General features: G+C 42.1%; 1 protein-coding gene across 2 annotated transcripts in view; it reads left to right on the forward strand.

Moving 5' to 3' along the window:
- Positions 1-780: 780 nt before the first annotated feature.
- Positions 781-21693, forward strand: part of LOC149842404 (filament-like plant protein 4) — a 36596-nt gene continuing 15683 nt past the window's right edge. For both annotated transcript variants that reach the window (XM_090001422.1, XM_090001421.1), the window contains exon 1: positions 781-923. The gene's annotated coding sequence lies outside the window, so the exon portion shown is untranslated. The remainder of the gene's footprint in view (positions 924-21693) is intronic.

A 21693-nucleotide genomic window follows, 5' to 3' on the forward strand; every position in this document is an offset into this window, starting at 1 on the left:
ATGGTGGGGACACAGAGAACAACTCAAATATTTTTAAACTTTCTTTAATATTTTTGGGTGTTTAATCAAATTTTAAATTCTCTATTGTTAAATTGCCACTATTATGTTCCACTCTTATAATTGGTGGGGACCTGAATGCTTTCTACTTATGACCAAACATGGTCTAACTGACCCAGTAGAATTGAATTTGGATTCGAACTCTTATATCAATATTGCAGAATAAAGACAGTTCAATGGATCCAAATCTTTTATTGAATTTTCATATATTTATTAGATTCATGTCTAGAAACCCCACTATAAACATGACCATTTGCCTAATTTCTTGCATGGGTGAAATGCGGGACCAAAACAGACTAAACAACATCACATTTTACAACACCAAATCCAAATAAGGGATGCAAAAGCATGAATCTGAGTGATTGGGTAAAGAGAATTGGAGGATTCAGTTTTATGATTTCACATCCGAATCCGTTAACATAAAAACCCAGATCCAATTGAAGGATTTAGTCTGATATATCTTGTATCGGATTATATCCGACCCGAATACATCGCTCCCCTCAAATTATTGGTTTTGAACCAGTTGTGCCTCTTTCCCTTATTGTATTGCCAAAGTCAAAAGAGCGTCCCCGTTCCTACAAATTACAATGCGTCCCACAACCCAGGGGGGAGCCTTCCGGCATAAGAAATCCAGCGAAGGGTATTTTAGTTATTCATGGAAAGGATGCATGGTGGTGCCAGCTTTTTTTAAATGACAACCTAACCTCAAATATTTTACTCTCTCTCTCTCTGCAGAGAACGCGTTGCTCCCTAGAGGAAGACTCTCTCTCTCTCTCTATAGAGAAGGCGTTGCTCGCCTGAAGAAGGATTCCGTTTCCTCTCTCGCCTTTTTCCGTGAATTCGGTTGCTCGGAGTTCTTTTTCCAGGTGAATTTCCCAGCCATTTCCTCTCTCTCTCTCTCTCTGATTTCACGCATTTGTGGAAATCTTTCATTTTTGCTTTTACTTGTCCTTCTCTTATCTTTCTTTCGTCCTTTGCTCTTTCTTTCTGGGAGCTAGGTGTCTCAGAGTTGTTTTCTTCTCCGGTTGGAGTTCCCAACTATTTTTACTTCTCTCTCCTCTTTCATTTCACGCATTTCCGGAAAATTCCCGCCATTTTTATTTTTTTCCGCTCTTTTTTGTATCTAGCTCGCTGTCTCTATTCTTTTTTCTTTTTTCAGATTCGGAATGATGCTTCGTAAGGATAATGTATTTTATTTATTTTTTTGTTTTTTGTTCGTGAATTTCTTTTATTTTTGAGATTTTTGGGTAATTTTTGTATTTAAGTAAAATTTTCTCTATTTTACTTCTTATTTCTAGAGCTCAGATTTAGATGAAATGATCTTGTTTTTTGGTTCTTGCGATTTGAAGATTTGTGAATTCTTAAAAACAAGTTTTGTTGAGTTGTTTTTTATTTTAATTATTTTTTTTGTTTTGTGTACTGAAAGATTGACTGGAGGATTTTCTGGAAATGTCGAATTCTGGATCTCTCTTCTGCTGCTCGGCGATGAATTACTGGTTAACAACACGAGATCTCGCTTGATCTACTCTCCCGTGTGTGAAGTCACACATTTCTTACTATCGAGTTAGTGGCAGAAATTTTGATCTGAGGCTCGATTTCTCTGTGGAGAATGCCTGAGGCTGTTCATGATTTTATTTTATTTTCGATTTATGGCATTTCCTGTAAGAAGGAAATGCAGGTGACTTTTGTTTGGTTGATGCACTGCTATGGACGCGTCTATGGCTGGAGGAAATTCCTCCTGTTTTTCTCTTTAGGAATCGTGCATTTGGTGCGTTTTTGTGCGGCCGCATTCTGATTTGGACTGTGATTTGTAACAAGTGTGGGAATTGTGAGTTACAGAAACCAGAAACAAAGAAATGAGCGATTAAATCACAATAGTTTTTGAATCAAGTCTTTGCTTCTCCGCAATCTGATTTATCTGTGTGTCAACATTACTTGTGTTTCATTTGTAAAATGTGCTTTGGTGTAGCATGATGTTTGTTGGCAGTTCTGCATTAAGTTATAAACTCTGCGTGTGCGTACGTCCGTGTGCAATGGGGAAATATTGACTACACTCGACTGTACTGTAACGACCCGATCCGAGGCCTCTCGAGCCCAGGTTAGTGGACGTTAGTTCCCAGAGGGAAATTACTCAATAATCTAAAAAACAACTAAAAATCGTGCCAGAATTTTTTTTTTCTTTTATTCAATACTTGAAGGTCTATACATCCATTTACAATATCATAATCATCCAAAGACAAAAGCAGAATAAAAAGTAAAGGAAAATCATACTTCTGATGTGGCTGAGTCGTACTAAGTCCTGTGAGTGGTGACAACAGTCCCTGAACCTACAGTTGCAACCAAAAGAAGGGGGTGAGTCTACAACCCAGTAAGATTCCATTTACAAATAAACACGACCGTTGCAACTGTAGTGAGCTCTAAGCTCCTAGTCTTAGTTTAGTTTGCTACTTATGCACACATGTTAGTTATGAGTTTTACCTCCTTTACTGCATCTCTATTATCATTTCAAACAACTCTTCTACTCTAATCAGGTATTCCGGACATAACCTCTTCGGGCGTAGCAACCCATGTAGACAACTCAGAGTCTACAATGTTGGCCAGACTTATGAACCACTCACAAACAACGTAGTCCAAACCGGCCCAGACTACGGACACAGGTGCTGCAGTAGCTCGCCGGTTCCAAGCCGGGAGCGAAGGGACTCAAACGGTAGCTAGCCGAAGAGCCAGGATGGCTATACCTGCCCCCAAGGTGTCTCAAGGAGCTATACATGTCCCCAAGGTTTTGTGGTTCATGCTACGTCCTACATGTGTCTAGTGGGCAATGTTTTAACCCCTAAGGGTCACCTAGAAACGTCTGAGATATTTCCAGGTTACTCACGAGGCACACACCTCAACATTACCCTAGACCATGTCTTGTGGTCATCCTATAGACAATTTTTACTCAACATTCACATCTTGAATTTAGTGCGTTATACAATCCTCAATGTATATCCACTAATTACTTTTAACACATGTTTACATGTCTGAACTGTTAAAGATGGCAACCCACCACAAATTTATTCACGACACTTACAATGCCTCTCCTAAGGCATAAGCGTGACATTTCCCAAGGTAATACCTACCTTGAGACTCTGGAACTCTACCCTTAATTTTCACATAACACATCAATCTCATACATGCAATCATGCCATGCCACTTTTATTTCATAACTCAGAAATTATACATGATCAGGTTTAAGCATCACACTTGAACTTTATAGATTCCTAGGCATGCAAAACAATGTCTCTTTATAATAAACAAAACTAGCATACTTGAAGCACATAGAATCATATATAAAGATGCCTAAACTAATTAGCATGTATTTTAATCAACTAAGGAGGAATTTGCAAATATTCACTTACCTGGAACGCTTAAATTCCAATTGCAACCCTTGATCTGAAAACAACGAATACCTCATATCATCAAAATTACCAAAACACCCTTAAACTTAATTGTCAGACTCTGACTCCATTTTGTTCACAAATCCCCTACTAATAGATTCTACCCAAGCAGTAGAATCCATGGATTCAAGAATTACATAGATCTGACTTCGGGCACTTAGCTATGCCTTGTATATTTTGTAGGCATATCAAGGGCAAAATGGTCTTTTTGCTCTTTCAATGACTCCTATGTCATCTTTACATCATGTTATATTAAGATCCACATCCATAATAGAATTTGACCACTTAGGTCATCAACTCAACTATGATTTGGATCATGAATTCAGTATTCTTGATCCAAACCTGCTTGAAAAGGGTTTGTCTGGATCTAAATCAGGTCGTCTAATTGAATCCAACTTGAGTTTTGGGTCCAAACTAAGATCCAAACCCGAATTCAATTTGTAATGGAAAAATCGAGTCTTTACTACTTCGATTTTTCCATCGCACTCGATAAATCAATCGCACACGCATCCGGTTTGTCTCGGTCTAGACTTAGTCGGTCTGACCCATATTGGGTCCACCTTCGGTCTGGGCCGAAACGGACCACCATTACAAACCCGACTCGGTCTGCTAACTACTTCGGACTCGACTCGGTCCGTTATAGACTAATACGGTCTGCTGTCACAACGCACCTATCCACTTCATCATTTTTTTTCTCTGCAACAGTTCCGACAACATCATTGTTGTCGAACTGTTGCAACCTCTGCCGATGGGTCGGTGCCTGCGATGATGAGGGCAGCGGCCAGACCTCCTGCCTCCTTGTAGCAGGCGGTCCTCCTTTCCCCATTTTCGTCATTAGTGGTGACAGCAACAGAGGGAAAATCCCTCGATTACTCTCCTTCTTCTATTGAAATGCAGGGATAGGGTTCTCCCTGTCCCTGTTTTGCTGCAACTCGCCGGCAACTGTGAGGTTGCCGTCGACCCCCGTGTTTAGACAATGAACGAGAGCAACAACAGAGGGTAAACCCCTCTGTCGTTCTCTTCTATCGCAGGACAGGGACAGGGTTCTCCCTATCCCTATTTTGCTGCAACTCACCGGCAACTGTGAGGTTGCCGGTGACCCCCCTGCATTCAGACAACCCACGAGAGAGAGAGACTTACTTGACGGCGACCGGCGATGGCTGCAACACCTCCTCCTGATTCTCCCTACACGCTCCCTCTCTGCTCCTCTGGTGATCGAATGGGGAAATGAGAGGAGGCCCCCCCATGGCTTTTATAGCCATGGGGGTTGCTCGGTTACCCTCTCCTACCTTCTGTATTAAATGGGGGCAGCCCGCTTCCTCTCCCACGATCTGATTCGTGGGAGACGAAGGGGCGTCACCCCCTTCTCCTTCCGTAACCCCCCCACGATGGGGGAGCGTTACAATTCCACCCTCCTTACAAAAAGATTCGTCCCGAATCTTTCTCGAAAATAATTAGGAAAATTGTGCGTGCATATCTGCCTCATTCTCCCATGTAGCTTCATCTTTACTATGATGCTTCCATCTCACTAGGACCATTGGGACAACCTTGTTTTTGAGCTTGTGCTTCTTAAATTCAATTACCTCCATTGGTTTTTCCCGAATGCTTAAATCTTCTTGGATGTCTAACACTGATTCCACTGTTTCCAGTATATGTGAAGGATCTGGCACATATTTTCTTAACATGGATACATGAAATACGTTATGTATTCTGAAGAGTGATGGAGGTAGTGCCAACTGATAGGCTGTAAATCCTATCATTTTCAAAATTTCAAACGGCCCGATAAATCTAGGACTTAATTTGCCTTTCTTCCCGAACCTCATTACCCCTTTAAATGGTGATATCCTCAAAAAGACATGATCATCTATCTCGAACTCCAATTCTCGTCGCCTTTTATCTGCATAACTTTTCTGACGACTTTGGGCTGCTTGGAGTCTTTCACGGATGAATCTGATTTGCTCCTCCATTTGTTGAACCAATTCCGGTCCTAAGGTTTTTCTTTCACCAACTTGGTCCCACCATAGCGGCGTCCTGCAACGTCTCCCATATAAGGCTTCATAGGGAGCCATCCCAATACTAGCTTGGAAGCTGTTATTATAGGCAAATTCAATTAGCGGCAGAATATCGTGCCATGAGTTGCGATACTCTAGTGTACAGGCTCTCAACATATCCTCTAGCGTTTGGATGGTTCTTTCTGACTGCCCATCCGTCGGCGGGTGGAAAGTTGTGCTCATTTTCAACTGAGTTCCCATTGCTTCTTGAAAGCTTTGCCAAAACTTGGAGGTAAATTTCGAATCTCTATCAGAAACAATGGAGTCTGGCACTTCGTGCAATCTCTCTATCTCTTTTATGAAAAGACGAACTAATTGTTCAAAGGAACACGTTGTCTTGCACGCGAGAAAATGTGCAGACTTGGTCAGTCTATCAACAATTACCCAAATCACATTCATTTCCTCTCTGGTCTTAGGAAGTCCTATAACAAAATCCATCGTTATATCTGCCCACTTCCATACAAGAATAGGTAGTGGTTGCAATAGGTCACCCGGCCTCTGATGTTCAATTTTTACTTGCTGACATATTAGACACTTACTAGCATACTAAGCAATATCTCTCTTCATTTCATTCCACCAGAAATTATTCTTCAAATCCCTGTACATCTTTGTATTTCCAGGGTGAATGGAATACTTTGAATGATGTGCCTCTGCAAGCAATTGTTTCCTAAGTTCCTCATCTTTAGGAATACATATCCGATCCCGAAATCTCACCATACCTTGGTCGTCTACTTTGAAATTTGGATCTTCACCATCGTTTGTTGTTGACCTGATTCTTTCTAACTCTTGATCTAGGAGTTGCTTTTCTTTGATTTTGTCCCAAATTTCTGACCCTAAGGTTGTCTGGACAAACATCAGTCGACCCGGAAGACATTGTACTTCTGTTTTTTGTTCTACAATGCTCACCAGCAGACTTGATATGGATAGTCTTGTGACTGATTCTGCTTTTCGATTGAGTGCGTTGGCTACTACATTAGCGTTCCCTGTGTGATTCTTCAGCTCAAAATCATAATCTTTTAATAATTCTAGCCATCGCCGTTGCCTCATATTCAGTTCCTCTTGGGAGAACAAATATTTTAAACTTTGATGATCAGTGAATACCTCAAATTGTTCTCCATATATAAGTAATGTCGCCATATTTTGAGTGCGAATACTACTGCAGCCAATTCTAGGTCATGAGTTGGATAATTTATCTCATGCACCTTTAGTTGTCTTGAAGCATATGCGATAACCCTGCCATGTTGCATCAGAACGCAACCCAATCCTTTATGTGATGCATCGCTATAAACGGTAAAACCTCCAGTGCCAGAAGGCAAAACTAACACTGGTGCAGTGGTCAATCGCTTCTTGATTTCTTGAAAGCTTTTCTCGCACTTCTCATTCCACTCGAACTTCATTTCTTTCTTTGTCAGCTTAGTCATGGGAGCTGGCAATATAGAAAATCCTTCTACAAAGCGTCTGTAGTAACCAGCTAACCCAAGAAAACTTCGAATTTCTGTGGCATTCTTGGGTGTAGGCCAGTTGGTTACCGCTTCAACTTTTGTTGGGTCCACCATCACTCTCTCTTTATTGATAATATGTCCCAAAAATGACACTTGATCAAGCCAGAACACACACTTAGAGAACTTAGCATATAGCTTCTGATCTCTAAGTATTTGCAAAACGATTCTCAGATGTTCTGTGTGTTGTTCCTTACTGGCCGAATATATGAGGATGTCATCCACGAACACCACCACGAACTTATCCAAGAATGGTTTGAATACTCGGTTCATTAAATCCATGAATGCAGCTGGTGCATTCGTCAGCCCAAAAGGCATGACTAGGAATTCATAATGACAATATCTTGAACGAAACGCTGTCTTGGCAACATCTTCTTCCCGAATCTTTAGCTGATGATATCAAGAACGTAGATCCAACTTAGAAAAACAGGCTGCACTTTGAAGTTGATCAAATAGATCATCTATCCTTGGCAGAGGATACTTGTTCTTTATTGTCATCGCATTTAATTTCCTGTAGTCGATACACATACGCAATGACCCATTTTTCTTTTTCACGAACAAGATCGGTGCGCCCCAAGGTGATACCGATGGTCGGATAAATCCGATATCCAACAATTCCTGCAGTTGATCCTTGAGTTCTTTGAGTTCAGCAGGTCCCATCCTATATGGAGGAATAGAAATGGGCGTTGTACCTGGAGCTAGATCTATCTGGAATTCGACTTCCCTATCCGGTGGAAGTCCTGGAAGTTCTTCCGGAAAAACATCCACGAATTCCCGTACAATCTCTACTTCTGTGACTGAAAGTTTATCGTCATCCTCAGTCTTCATATAAGCCAAGTATCCAATCCAGCCCTTCTGTAGATACCGGTTGGCTTGAAGACATGATATGATTGTTGGTTTTGCAAGTTTTCTAACGCCTTGAAAGGTGATAGTTGAAGTTCCAGGGTGTTGAAAACTGACACTTTTTCCTCGACAATTAATCGTTGCATGATGGTTAGATAACCAATCCATGCCCAAGATAACGTCCACTCCCTTAAAGTCCAGTATTAGAAGGTCTACCGAGAATAGACGTTCTTCGACTTGTACCATGCATCCTTGGATGACTTCATCTATATACACCGACTTTCCTACTGGTGTCTCTACTTGATACTTTATTTTTAGAGGTACTGGTGAAACAGGTAATAGTGCAACAAAAAATAGGGGTGATGAAACTATGTGTAACACCTGAATCAATTAGAACATGTGGACTAACACCAGAAATTTGGAGTGTACCTTCCACCACGTCAGGGCTAGTCAAAGCTTCCTGCAGAGTTGCTGCATAAACTCGTCCTGGAGCAACTGGTTTCTCTCTGGGTTTTGCTCCTTCTCTCTGTACGGGCTGGGGACATTTTCTTGCAATGTGTCCCATTTGACCGCAATTGTAGCATTTAATATTCTTTTCATCACAACGACCTTCATGCTTGAAGCCGCAAGTCTTACAGTTGTTGCCCTTGGAAGGCGCTCCTCGGTATCGAGGTTTCTTAGCTTCTGGTTGTTCAGGCTTCTTCCCCTGCTGCTTATTGTTGTTTTCTGCACTGCTTCCCTCCTGTGGCTTCGAAGATCTGTCGTTGCCTTGCCTCTTCTTGAAAAACCTTCGAGACGACAAACTAGTTTGTCCTTGTTGTACTTGCTTTGGTTTCTCTTATATCTTCGATTTTGTTGTTCGAGCATCCCAAACCTCGTACTGAGATGCCATCTCCACCAACCTGTCGAACCTCCGAATTTGCAGAGGTCCCACCATCCTCAGAACTTCAGGTTTTAATCCGCGCTCATATAGCTTGCATTTTTGCTTCTCAGTGTTAAAATATATGTAATATATATATATATATATATATATATATATATATAAATATTTATCATACACTACCCAATAAGGGGTAGTTCTGTAAACTTGCCCAATAGGGGCATTTTAGTCTTTTTCTTTTTCTTCTATTTTTCCTTTTTCTTTTTCTTTTTTTCTTATTTTTTTTTCTGTTTTTTTATTGTCCTTTTTATGCATTTAATGCACAACCATTGGGGGCCCAACAAAGAGTCGTTGGGCCCCCAACGATCACAATTGTGACCGTTTGGAGCCCAACGACTCCTTGTTGGGACTCCCAATGGTCCCTCTCTCTTGCTTTTCTCTAACTCTCTCTCACTCCTCTCTTGCCTATAAATAAGTGAGGTCTCCCCCTTTGTAATGTGTGGCTTCTTCAAGTCCTTTAGTGCATTTATAAGATTTTATGCTTTCTAGCCATTGTTGGCTTTTGTGTATGTCCTCTTTTGGACTTGTTCCTTGATTTCTATGTGTGAATGTCCATTGTAGGACATACTTTTCTTTTCCGCATATTTCATTACATGGTATCAGAGCCTTGGTTGTGCTCTTGATTCATATATAACTAGTTGTCTTGTTCTATCTCTCTTTGGCTTGTCCTTCATTCTTGATTATAGGATGGAAGGAGAACAAAAGATTGATCTCTCCTTCAAACTTAATGGTACTAACTACATGACGTGGGCCGCCGCCATGGAGAACAACCTCAAAGGTAAAAAGCTTTGGGGATATGTTATGGGCACCATTAGGGAACCTCAACTTAAACTTACAAAAATAGATGGTGATCAAGAAAAAGCTCTAGAAGGAAATGCTCGCATGAAGGCTATTGAAGATCACCAATCCAAGGTAGTTGAGAAAGTAAGCATGCAATATACCCAAAAAGACCTTGCTCATCAATTCTTTATCCAAGAAAAAATCCGTACCATTAAGCAAGGTGAAATGAGTGTAAGAGATTACTATAGCACTCTTGGACCTTTGTGGGATGAGCTATCCCTTCTTGAACCCAAATGGGTATCAAGTGAAGATGTGGAAATGCGAAGAGAACAAATGGAGAAAGAACACTTTTTCCAATTTTTACATGGGCTTAGGCCCGAATATGAACAAGTGAGGTCCTCCCTTCTTCATAGATCCAAACCACTTCCATTGGAAGATGCCATAGCCGAAATATGCCAAGAAGAAACGCGTCTTGGCATGATTAAAGGAGGAGATGAAGTTCTTGCCGTGTCTAAACCCGGCAATCATATGAAAGCATATAAGCCTCCACACTTTGGGAGACAAAACAACTATAATGGCAATTATAGGAAAGCCATTTGCCATCATTGTCAAGAACCGGGTCATATAAGACCTAATTGTCCAAAGATAAATGAACCTCCAAAAGGGAAAGTTGCTATTATTGAAGAAATCCCACAAAAGAAGGAGGAACCAATGAAAGGGAAAAAGTCCTTTTCCCTTGCTCAACTATCCGAAGCACTTCAAATTCTACTCAAATCGCCATCAACTTCGGGAGCCGCCATTGCCTCTTCTTCCCCTCCAGGTACGCCCTCTTGGATTCTTGATTCTGGAGCATCTTTTCATATGACCCCTATTGAAAATGGACTATCCAATGTATGTAGCAACTCCAAAAATTCTTTTGTTTCAACCGCCGATGGTACCTCTTTACAAGTTAAAAGTTTTGGAACCTTAGACTTTTCAAAAGATTTTTTTGTGCCAAATGTAAGAGTAGTACCTCAACTTAATTTAAATCTTTTATCCGTCTCTCAAATATGTGATCATGGATGTGAAATCTCCTTCTCAACCAAGGGTTGCTCTATACAGGATCTCCAGTCCGGGAAGCGGATTGGGCAAGGCCATAGGAGGGGAGATCTCTACTACATGAACCATTTGAAACTTCCCATTAACTCATTTTGTAATCATGTCCAAGATAAAAATATAGAAACTTGACATCAAAGACTTGGACATCCAAGCTTCTCAAAAATGTACTCCTTTCCTTTTGGAAAGAAATTTTGTAATGAGAAACATTTTGTTTGCAAGAGTTGTATTTTTGGAAAAATGAAATCCATCCCTTTTCCAAAGAGAACATTTGTGTCCAAAAGACCCTTTGAATTAGTTCATTCGGATGTTTGGGGTCCTTCTCCGGTCATATCAAAAGAAGGATATTCTTACTATGTTACTTTCATTGACGATTTCACTCGATATGTGTGGATCTATTTTCTCAACCTAAAATCTGAAGTTTTTAATTTCTTTAAGAAATTTCATATGATTGTCAAAAATCAATTTTCAACTAATATTTTCATTCTTCGATCCGATTCCGGTGGAGAATATCTATCAAATGAAGTTCAAGAATACTTAGAAACCAACGACATTTGTCATCAAAGGTCATGTCCTAGGACTCCCCAACAAAACGGTCTAGCCGAAAGGAAGCATAGACACATTTTGGAAACTACTAGGACTCTTCTCATTTCCAAAGAAATTCCAAAATGCTATTGGGCCGAAGCCGCCTTAACCTTCACTTATTTGATAAATAGAATGATATCCTCATCCTTACAAAATATATCTCCATATGAAAAACTCTTTGAAAGAACACCCGATTTTAATGGATTAAGAATTTTTGGGTGTAAGTGTTTTGTCCTCACACATAAAAGAGATAAGTTGTCTCCCAAAGCTATCGAATGTGTGTTTTTAGGATACGGAGAAAACCAAAAAGGTTTTAGGTGCTTCGACCCCAAAAGCAACAAACTATATGTATCCAAAGATGTTACCTTTTTAGAAAATGAGAATGGTTTTGAGAAAAATAAAGATATTGATGAAAGTGAATATGCTTTCTTATTTGATCTTCTCTCTCAAGAAGACGAGACTCCTCACGTAGAGGATGTTCCTAATGATTTAGAGGATACTCCTCTTAGTAATGTTGAAAATGGAAGTAATGATTTTGAAAATAGGTCAATTCAAACCTATGCTAGGCGTGGTCAAGAAACTCCCATAAACGCTTTAGAAAAATATTCTCAAATTTCCAACATAGAAGAAACCTCTTTAAGGAGATCTAGCCGAATCTCCAATTCTCTTAATAGGTTTGTTTCCTATGAGTCACTAACACCTAAATATAGGGCATGCCTAATTACATTACACTCTTATCATGAACCATCACACTATAATGAAGCCAAAAACATTCCTTAATGGGTTGAGGCCATGAAACTAGAACTTAGTGCCCTTGAAAAGGCTAAAACTTGGGAAATAACTTCATTACCCATTGGGAATAAATCTATTGGATGTAGATGGGTCTTCAAGATTAAAACTAAAAGTGATGGGTCATTAGAATGTTATAAAGCTAGGTTGGTAGCCAAAGGATATGCTCAAGAGTACGGAATAGACTATGAAGAAACCTTCGCTCCCGTAGCTAGAATGACTAGTGTTAGGACTCTTATTGCGGTTGCATCCGTTAAAAAATGGCCTATCTATCAATTGGATGTTAAGAACGCATTTCTTAATGGCGAACTAAGTGAAGAGGTTTATATGGATCCTCCACCAGGAGTATCCGTTGGAGAAAACAAAATTCTTAAACTAAAAAAGGCTCTATATGGGTTAAAACAAGCTCCAAAGGCTTGGCATGACAGATTTAACAATATAATGACTAGCTTAAATTTTCGTTCATGTTATACTGACACTGCGTTATTTGTGAAAAGTGCAGGGTCTTCTGTAGTTATTCTGCTACTATATGTTGATGATATGATCATCACTGGAAGTGATGAGCAAGGAATCCATGATATTAAGAAAATTTTAAAAGAAAATTTTGACATGTCTGACCTTGGTTTCTTAAGATATTTTCTAGGTATTGAAGTTGCATATTCTCCCCGAGGATATATTCTCTCTCAGATGAAACTTGCTGCTGACATTTGCTCCAAGTCTGGAATTTCGGATAATAAGAAGACAGAAACCCTTGAGGTTATCAATGCAAAGCTAAGGCTGGAAGATGGGACACTTCTCGAGAACCCTACTCCCTACCGTCAACTAGTTGGGTCTCTGACATACTTATCCATTACTCGGCCAGACATAGCTCATGCAGTTCACTTCGTCAGTCAGTTTCAACACCATGCACCTACAACTGTGCACATGAGTGCAGTCTTAAGGATTGTCAGATATATTAAAAACACCATAACTAAGGGAGTTTTTCTTTCCTCTTCATCATCCCTTGATTTAATTGCTTATACAGATGCTGATTGGGGAGGAAATCCCAATGATAGTCTCAACTACTGGTTTTTGTGTTTTCTTAGGTGACTCTATGATTTCTTAGAGATGCAAGAAGCAGCATAAAGTATCATTATCCTCAACTGAAGCGGAATATCGTGCAATGACCACTACTACCATGGAGCTTGTGTGGCTTAGAAGTCTCCTTTGTGATATGGCCATCATCATCTCAAATCCTTCGAAGATGTGTTGTGATAACAAAAGTGCTATCTATATTGCAAGCAACCACACCTTCCATGAGCGTACTAAACACATTGAGATGGATTGCCACTACGTTCGAGATGAATACCTAAAAGGAACCATAGCACTGCCCTATGTCACATCCGAGTACCAGTTGGCGGATTTCTTCACCAAAGCTCTTGCTGCTTCTCGATTCATGTTTCTTCTCAACAAGCTTTCCGTTGTATCCCCATAAAGCTTGAGGGAGGGTGTTAAAATATATGTAATATATATTTATATATATCTCTTTATATATAAATATATTTATCATACACTACCCGATAAGGGGTAGTTCTGTAAACTCGCCCAATAGGGGCATTTTAGTCTTTTTCTTTTTCTTCTATTTTTCCTTTTTCTTTTTTTCTTATTTCTTTTTTATGTTTTTTTATTGTCCTTTTTGTGCATTTAATGCACAGCCATTGGGGGCCCCAACAAAGAGTCGTTGGGCCCCCAACGGTCACAATTGTGACCGTTTGGAGCCCAACGACTCCTTGTTGGGACTCCCAATGGTCCCTCTCTCTTGCTTTTCTCTAACTCTCCCTCACTCCTCTCTTGCCTATAAATAAGTGGGGTCTCCCCCTTTGTAATGTGTGGCTTCTTCGAGCCCTTTAGTGCATTTATAAGATTTTATGCTTTCTAGCCATTGTTGGCTTTTGTGTATGTCCTCTTTTGGACTTGTTCCTTGATTTCTATGTGTGAATGTCCATTGTAGGACATACTTTTCTTTTCCGCATATTTCATTACACTCAGTAGATACTAAAGCCTTCGCAAATCTGGATAATGAATTGAACTTTGCGGTGTAGGCTGCTACACTCATACTTCCCTGTTTGAGCTTTCTAAATTCTTCTTCTTTCTCCATCCTCTCAATCCTGGGAAAGAATTGTCTGTAGAACTTGTTTCTAAAGGTAATCCAGGAAACAAATTCTCCACTTCCCAGGACATCTCTGATGGATCGCCACCAGTACTCAGCATCCCCAATTAAGTTTGATGCCGCGACTCATGCTTTCTGGTCCTCTGGACACTGTATCGCATCCAGTGCTTTCTCCGCTTGCATCATCCATTTCTCTGCTGCTACTCCTGCAGGAGTTTCGTCGAATGTGGGCACTCTCATATTCTTGAACTTCTCAGCCCAAGATTTGCTTTCTGATGCTACTTGGTTTTGATTTTGATGCAGTGAATTTTGTAATAGCTCATACAAAATTCTTTTTGTGGTATAACCGGGAGGCACACCACTACCAACAGTAGCATGTTCGTGTCGAGGTGAAACTGGTGAAGCACCTCCACCTTCTGCTCCCATGCTCCTTGGAGGTAGACTATCTGATGCTTGTGGAGATACAGGACCAATGGGGCTTGCCACACTTCTCCTTGCAGAGCCCTCACTCACATGCCTTGCTTGAGAAGGGCCTGCTTGTCTCTTGCTTACTTGAGAACCTCTTGACTGGTACGGTGTTCCCTGACGAGTCCTCATACTGCAATATGAATAAAGCAAGGTTTTAAAACCCGTGACTCGGAACTCGACTCGTACTTTATTGACTCGTGACTCGGCGGGTCAACTCGGTGACTCGGACCGGGTTTTGTTAACTTTTGATTTTAAAACAAAGACAATATATAAATTGTCATTTAAACATATAAAGGTTTGTAAAATGACTTAATTACTAGTTTAATTGATTAATAAGTAAAATAACATCAAGTAAAACTGCTTTTAATTCAAATCTCACATTTACTAAAGAAACTACACAAGCAGGAGCAAGTCTTTCAAGACAATATATTAAGAATGACTCAATTACTAGCTTAAAGAACTTTAATAGCCATGCTCGATCATGGTTTACATCCTGAATATATGGACATAGTTGTTGTGTTGCAGGGCCTCAGAAAATCCTTGCAAAATTTTGGGAACATTGAACTTTATCTTGATATTTGTAAGTGTGTTTCCGATCTAGAGTTGATTGGACCATGCCTTATATATCTGCACATAAATGCATATAAGCTTTGGATAATGAGAATGCTGTGATGTATATATATTATAATGATAAATGTGGGCATTTTATGCTGTTGGTTTTGAATAGGCTGGCTGCCAACTATTGTGTAGGTCTCAGAGATGGTTGCATGAGGGATTAATTATGTTAGCTGGATTAGTGGATTCACTCTATGTTCATTGAGGGGTACTGGGTTTGATTCCTTACCTGGAGCTACCAAAAGGAATGAATGATTGACAATTGGACATGTGAAATTTGATTGACTTTTACTAATTTTGTGATTTTATATTAAGTTGGTAAGCCTATTGTTATTATGCTATTTGTTCTTTGAAAAATGAACACTTACATATGAAAAAAAATGCCCATAGCCTTTGAAAAAAGAAAAAAGTGCCCAAAACTCGCCCGAGTTAACCCAAGTCAGGCCGAGTCAACTCGAGTCAGGCCGAGTCAAGGCCGAGTTTTCGCAGAACGAGTTTAGCTTACCGAGTTGACTCGTTGGAGGGCCGAGCCGAGCCGAGTCATCGAGTTGACTCGGTGAGTTTTAAAACCATAGAATAAAGTGATTACTAAAATTTACGTTTGCTTCCACACAGGTTTGCACATTTGACGTAACAACTTACTATTTATTAATAAAAACAACGTTTTTACAACTTTTCACGGGTTCTTCCGTAATACAACCCGTTACTACTATCACTAGGCAACCATAGGCCTTTATTACATGATTTAAACAAAAACAAACACTAAGGTGTCAGGGTACGAGGGGTGTAAGTAGGTTCTTCTTCTTCCTCAGAGTCTGAAGGAATCCTAACTGGTGCTGGCACTGCTATGATGTTAAAAACACGTAAGTATGTGTGCCTATTCATATTTCCCCTGCCTCTCCTCAGTAAGGCCATTCCTCGAAGAGGTTGCACTGATTCTCTTATTTGTTCATTCTCTATGACATTAGTGCCCCTACCTTGTTGCACCATCGACCCTTGAACACCCTCATGACCGGACGCACTGGGTTGCTCCTGACTTCTCCCGTTACTGGTAGCATTGCTCGGTCCTGCCCTATATTGGCCGAAACGAGACCTGTCGCAGCCCGAGCAACATGCTGCATCTCCCCTACCACCTCGATTTGCCAGTGAACCTCTCCGGACGTGCCTATATGGAGGACGTCCTCGTGACCCTGGCGATTCTCCAACGGATGGTTGGGGTGGTGCTACCTCTTCCTTTCGATCATTGCACCCCCAGTTGTTGATTATGACTAAAACTGGGGCTGGAGAAAGAACGGGAGGTGTCATACTCCCTAATGCTTTGGTGATGTCCATCATGGCTGTCACGAAGAGCGAAAGAACGACAACCATCTGATCTGTTTGGATCACTTCAGGATGCCTTTGCCTCTGCCTCCTAGAGTTCCTACCGCCTCTACAGTCGCTCTCGTTGCCACTATCGTTGTTAGTATCCATTCTTGCTAACAAGAGGCACTCATAAGTTCAGGACCTTCCTATGACTCTTTTGTCACATATTCCTTTGGATGATTGTAATTATCGTTCTTTTAGGACCTTCAACTTAATTCAAATTCTAACAAAATCTTCCTCTACAATCCAATTTTTCTTATTGAAACCTGACTTTGATACCACTTGTAATGACCCGATTCGGGGCTTCTCGAGCCCAGGTTCGTGGACGTTAGTTCCCAGAGGGAAATTACTCAATAATCTCAAAAACAGCTCAAAATCGTGCCAGAATTTTTTTTCTTTTATTCAATACTTGAAGGTCCATACATCCATTTACAATATCATAACCATCCAAAGACAAAAGCAAAATAAAAAGTAAAGGAAAATTATACTTCTGATGTGGCTGAGTCGTACTAAGTCCTGTGAGTGGTGGCAACAGTCCCTGAACCTACAGTTGCAACCAAAAGAAGGGGGTGAGTCTACAACCCAGTAAGATTCCATTTACAAATAGACACGACCGTTGCAACTGTAGTGAGCTCTAAGCTCCTAGTCTTAGTTTAGTTTGCTACTTATGCACACATGTTAGTTATGAGTTTTACTCCCTTTACCGCATCTCTATTATCATTTCAAACAACTCTTCTACTCTAATCGGCTATTCCGTAAATAGCGTCCTCGGGCGTAGCAACCCATGTAGACAACTCAGAGTCTACAATGTTGGCCAGACTTATGAACCACTCACAAACAACGTAGTCCAAACCGACCCAGACTACGGACACAGGTGCTGCAGTAGCTCGCCGGTTGCAAGCCGGGAGCGAAGGGACTCAAACGGTAGCTAGCCGAAGAGCCAGGGTGGCTATACCTGCCCCAAAGGTGTCTCAAGGAGCTATACCTGCCCCCAAGGTTTTGTGGTTCATGCTACGTCCTACATGTGTCTAGTGGGCAATGTTTTAACCCCTAAGGGTCACCTAGAAACGTCTGAGATATTTCCAGGTTACTCACGAGGCACACACCTCAACATTACCCTAGACCATGTCTTCTAGTAGAGTTCCCATCACACACTGGGTGGTCATCCTATAAACAATTTTTACTCAACATTCACATCTTGAATTTAGTGCGTTATACAATCCTCAATGTATATCCACTAATTACTTTTAACACATGTTTACATGTCTGAACTGTTAAGGATGACAACCCACCACAGATTTATTCACGACACTTACAATGCCCCTCCTAAGGCATAAGCGTGACATTTCCCAAGGTAATACCTACCTTGAGACTCTGGAACTCTACCCTCAATTTTCACATAACACATCAATCTCATACATGCAATCATGCCATGCCACTTTTATTTCATAACTCAGAAATTATACATGATCAGGTTTAAGCATCACACTTGAACTTTATAGATTCCTAGGCATGCAAAACAATGTCTCTTTATAATAAACAAAACTAGCATACTTGAAGCACATAGAATCATATATAAAGATGCCTAAACTAATTAGCATGTATTTTAATCAACTAAGGAGGAATTTGCAAATATTCACTTACCTGGAACGCTTAAATTCCAATTGCAACCCTTGATCTGAAAACAACGAATACCTCATATCATCAAAATTACCAAAACACCCTTAAACTTAATTGTCAGACTCTGACTCCATTTTGTTCACAAATCCCCTACTAATAGATTCTACCCAAGCAGTAGAATCCATGGATTCAAGAATTACATAGATCTGACTTCGGGCACTTAGCTATGCCTTATATATTTTGTAGGCATATCAAGGGCAAAATGGTCTTTTTTCTCTTTCAATGACTCCTATGTCATCTTTATATCATGTTATATTAAGATCCACATCCATAATAGAATTTGACCACTTAGGTCATCAACTCAACTATGATTTGGATCATGAATTTAGTATTCTTGATCCAAACTTGCTTGAAAAGGGTTTGTCTGGATCTAAATCAGGTCATCTAATTGAATCCAACTTGAGTTTTGGGTCCAAACTAAGATCCAAACCCGAATCCAATTTGTAATGGAAAAATCGAGTCTTCACTACTTCGATTTTTCCATCGCACTCGATAAATCAATCGCACACGCATCCGGTTTGTCTCGGTCTAGACTTAGTCGGTCTGACCCATATTGGGTCCACCTTCGGTCTGGGCCGAAACGGTCCACCATTACAAACCCGACTCGGTCTGCTAACTACTTCGGACCCGACTCGGTCTGCTAACTACTTCGGACCCGACTCGGTCCGTTATAGACTAATACGGTCTGCTGTCACAACGCACCTATCCACTTCATCATTTTTTTTCTCTGCAACAGTTCCGACAACATCATTGTTGTCGAAATGTTGCAACCTCTGCCGATGGGTCACTGCCTGCGATGATGAGGGCAGCGGCCAGACCTCTTGCCTCCTTGCAGCAGGCGGTCCTCCTTTCCCCATTTTCTTCATCAGTGGTGACAGCAGCAGAGGGAAAATCCCTCGATTACTCTCCTTCTTCTATTGAAATGCAGGGATAGGGTTCTCCCTGCCCCTGTTTTGCTGCAACTCGCCGGCAACTGTGAGGTTGCCGGCGACCCCCGTGTTTAGACAACGAACGGGAGCAACAACAGAGGGTAAACCCCTCTGTCGTTCTCTTCTATCGCAAGGCAGGGACAGGGTTCTCCCTATCCCTATTTTGCTGCAACTCACCGGCAACTGTGAGGTTGTCGGTGACCCCCCTGCATTCAGACAACCCACGAGAGAGAGAGACTTACTTGACGGCGACCGGCGATGGCTGCAACACCTCCTCTTGATTCTCCCTACACGCTCCCTCTCTGCTCCTCTGGTGATCGAATGGGGAAATGAGAGGAGGCCCCCCCATGGCTTTTATAGCCATGGGGGTTGCCCGGTTACCCTCTCCGACCTTCTGTATTAAATGGGGGTAGCCCGCTTCGTCTCCCACGATCTGATTCGTGGGAGACAAAGGGGCGTCGCCCCCTTCTCCTTCCGTAACCCCCCACGATGGGGGGAGCGTTACATGTACACTCTAGCAGAAACATGTGGTGCAATTTGTGTATGAGAAATTTGAACCCACATGTATTCAACACAGTTCGTTTATTGGGAATAGCTCTTTGGATGTAGTGCTTTCAGCATAAAAACATGATTTTTCGGGCATGAGATTTTAGGGTTCTGGGGGTAATAGATACTTGAAGTTTAAAAAATATCTGCTTGTGCAATACAGCTGGATCCATAACATGTTTTTGACTAAGAAAATCATTTAGATTATATCCCTAGGGCTTGATCTAGACAAAGTCAATAAAATTGAAAACTGTGATGCAATTGAAGTCGTCCACATTCATGGCATAACTACTTGCCTGATCCAATGACTCGACTGTGATGCAATTGAAGTCGTTAGAAATAGCAGGATGTAGACCAGAAATATACCTCGTGACCTGTTGGCGGGCGGTCTCCTCGATCTGCACTCGTAGGGAAAGACGATGGAACTTAGCAGTGTAATCCACCACAGTATTGGTGCCTTGACGCAGGGTCAGGTACTCATTGTAGGCTCTCTCAGCGTGATCTGACGACACGAACTAGATTGCATCAATCGCTGCATCTCTTCTCAAGTCTGTACGTGCTCTAATCCCTGCCGCTCCCTCGACCTCTGTAGCTCCACCCACCATGTCTGTGCGAGGCCTCTCAACCAGGTAGAGGCTAGGGAGACACGATGATGCTCGACGACATCGTGGTAGTCGAAGAAGAATTGGACGACATATGACCAATCGAAGAACTGCTCCACATCGAATCGACCTACTAACTCTGGAAGCTCCAACTTCACCCCATACGTGGAGGGGCGCTCTGGTGCTTTCTGCTGTCGGGCCTCTACCACTCCTGCAGGATGCTCGTTCTAGAAGGTGCCATCATCCCACATTGCTTAATCTCTGCGGTCCTGTTCGACTAGCTGCTGGGGTTGACGAATGCCGACGACCTGTTGTTGGCACTCTGGTCGCGCCGGTCCTTGCTGAATCTGCCTCGGTCTGGCTGGCTTGTGGGCGAGAGCCATCTGTGGCCGGCGTTGTGGCACCGATATGACAGGAGGTCCAAAGTAAGGGGATGGGGCTGCCGGGTCTGAGTCTGGTAGTAATCAGGTCCAGTTCGGACCCACCCACATGGATCCGGGACCCCCAGCGCGCAAGTGGGCTGCAATAATGCTCCCACGCGCATGTTCAGGGAAAGGGGTCTCGGGTCCAGCTGACGAAGTGGTGCCAACAACCTGGCCCAGCATCATGCTGGGGGCTTGCGACCTGGGCCCAAGCTGCTGCACAGATACTTGGGGTGTGTGGCCAGGCATGTGCACTGATAATGTTGTTGGGGTACACGGTCAGGCCCCCTTGTTTGGACTGACAGACACCAGCGATCATGCTGGTAGTCGGAACAGGTACCTGATGAGGATCGGTGGCGCGACCATGAAGGATCGGCTGAACTGAGTCGGTTGGTGCAACGGGTACATGACTGTCCGCGGTGTCGCCCACGCCCGCCCCTGCTTTCAACATCGAAGTTGTTTACGTACCTCCGGATGACTCAACGGCCCCGAGCCGTTCGCCGATCCCATCCACACATCTTGACAAACCCGCGACCTCTTTGCTGATGCGTTGTAGATTTTCCTGAATTTGGGTTACGGCGTCAAGCACCCGCAACATCGGATCGTCAACGGCGGTTTCCTCCTGCTCTTTCCCATCGGTAGAATCGTGCCTCGCATCGTGAGCCATCCTGCTGCCGAAGGAGGACGCCCGCTCTGATACCACTTTGATGCAGGGGGTGCGACGCTTAAGCGATATCCGGACCCGACCTGCTGCTCTTCGGCACAACAACAGAAAGAACAAATCACCCCGCAAGGATCTGACACTGCCGCGTGCATGCCGAACGCTGAGGCTATTATTGCC

The sequence above is a fragment of the Nuphar pumila genome, chromosome 3, assembly GCF_984573655.1.
Source record: "Nuphar pumila chromosome 3, dmNupPumi1.hap1.1, whole genome shotgun sequence".
In the NCBI taxonomy this organism is placed as follows: Eukaryota; Viridiplantae; Streptophyta; class Magnoliopsida; order Nymphaeales; family Nymphaeaceae; genus Nuphar; species Nuphar pumila.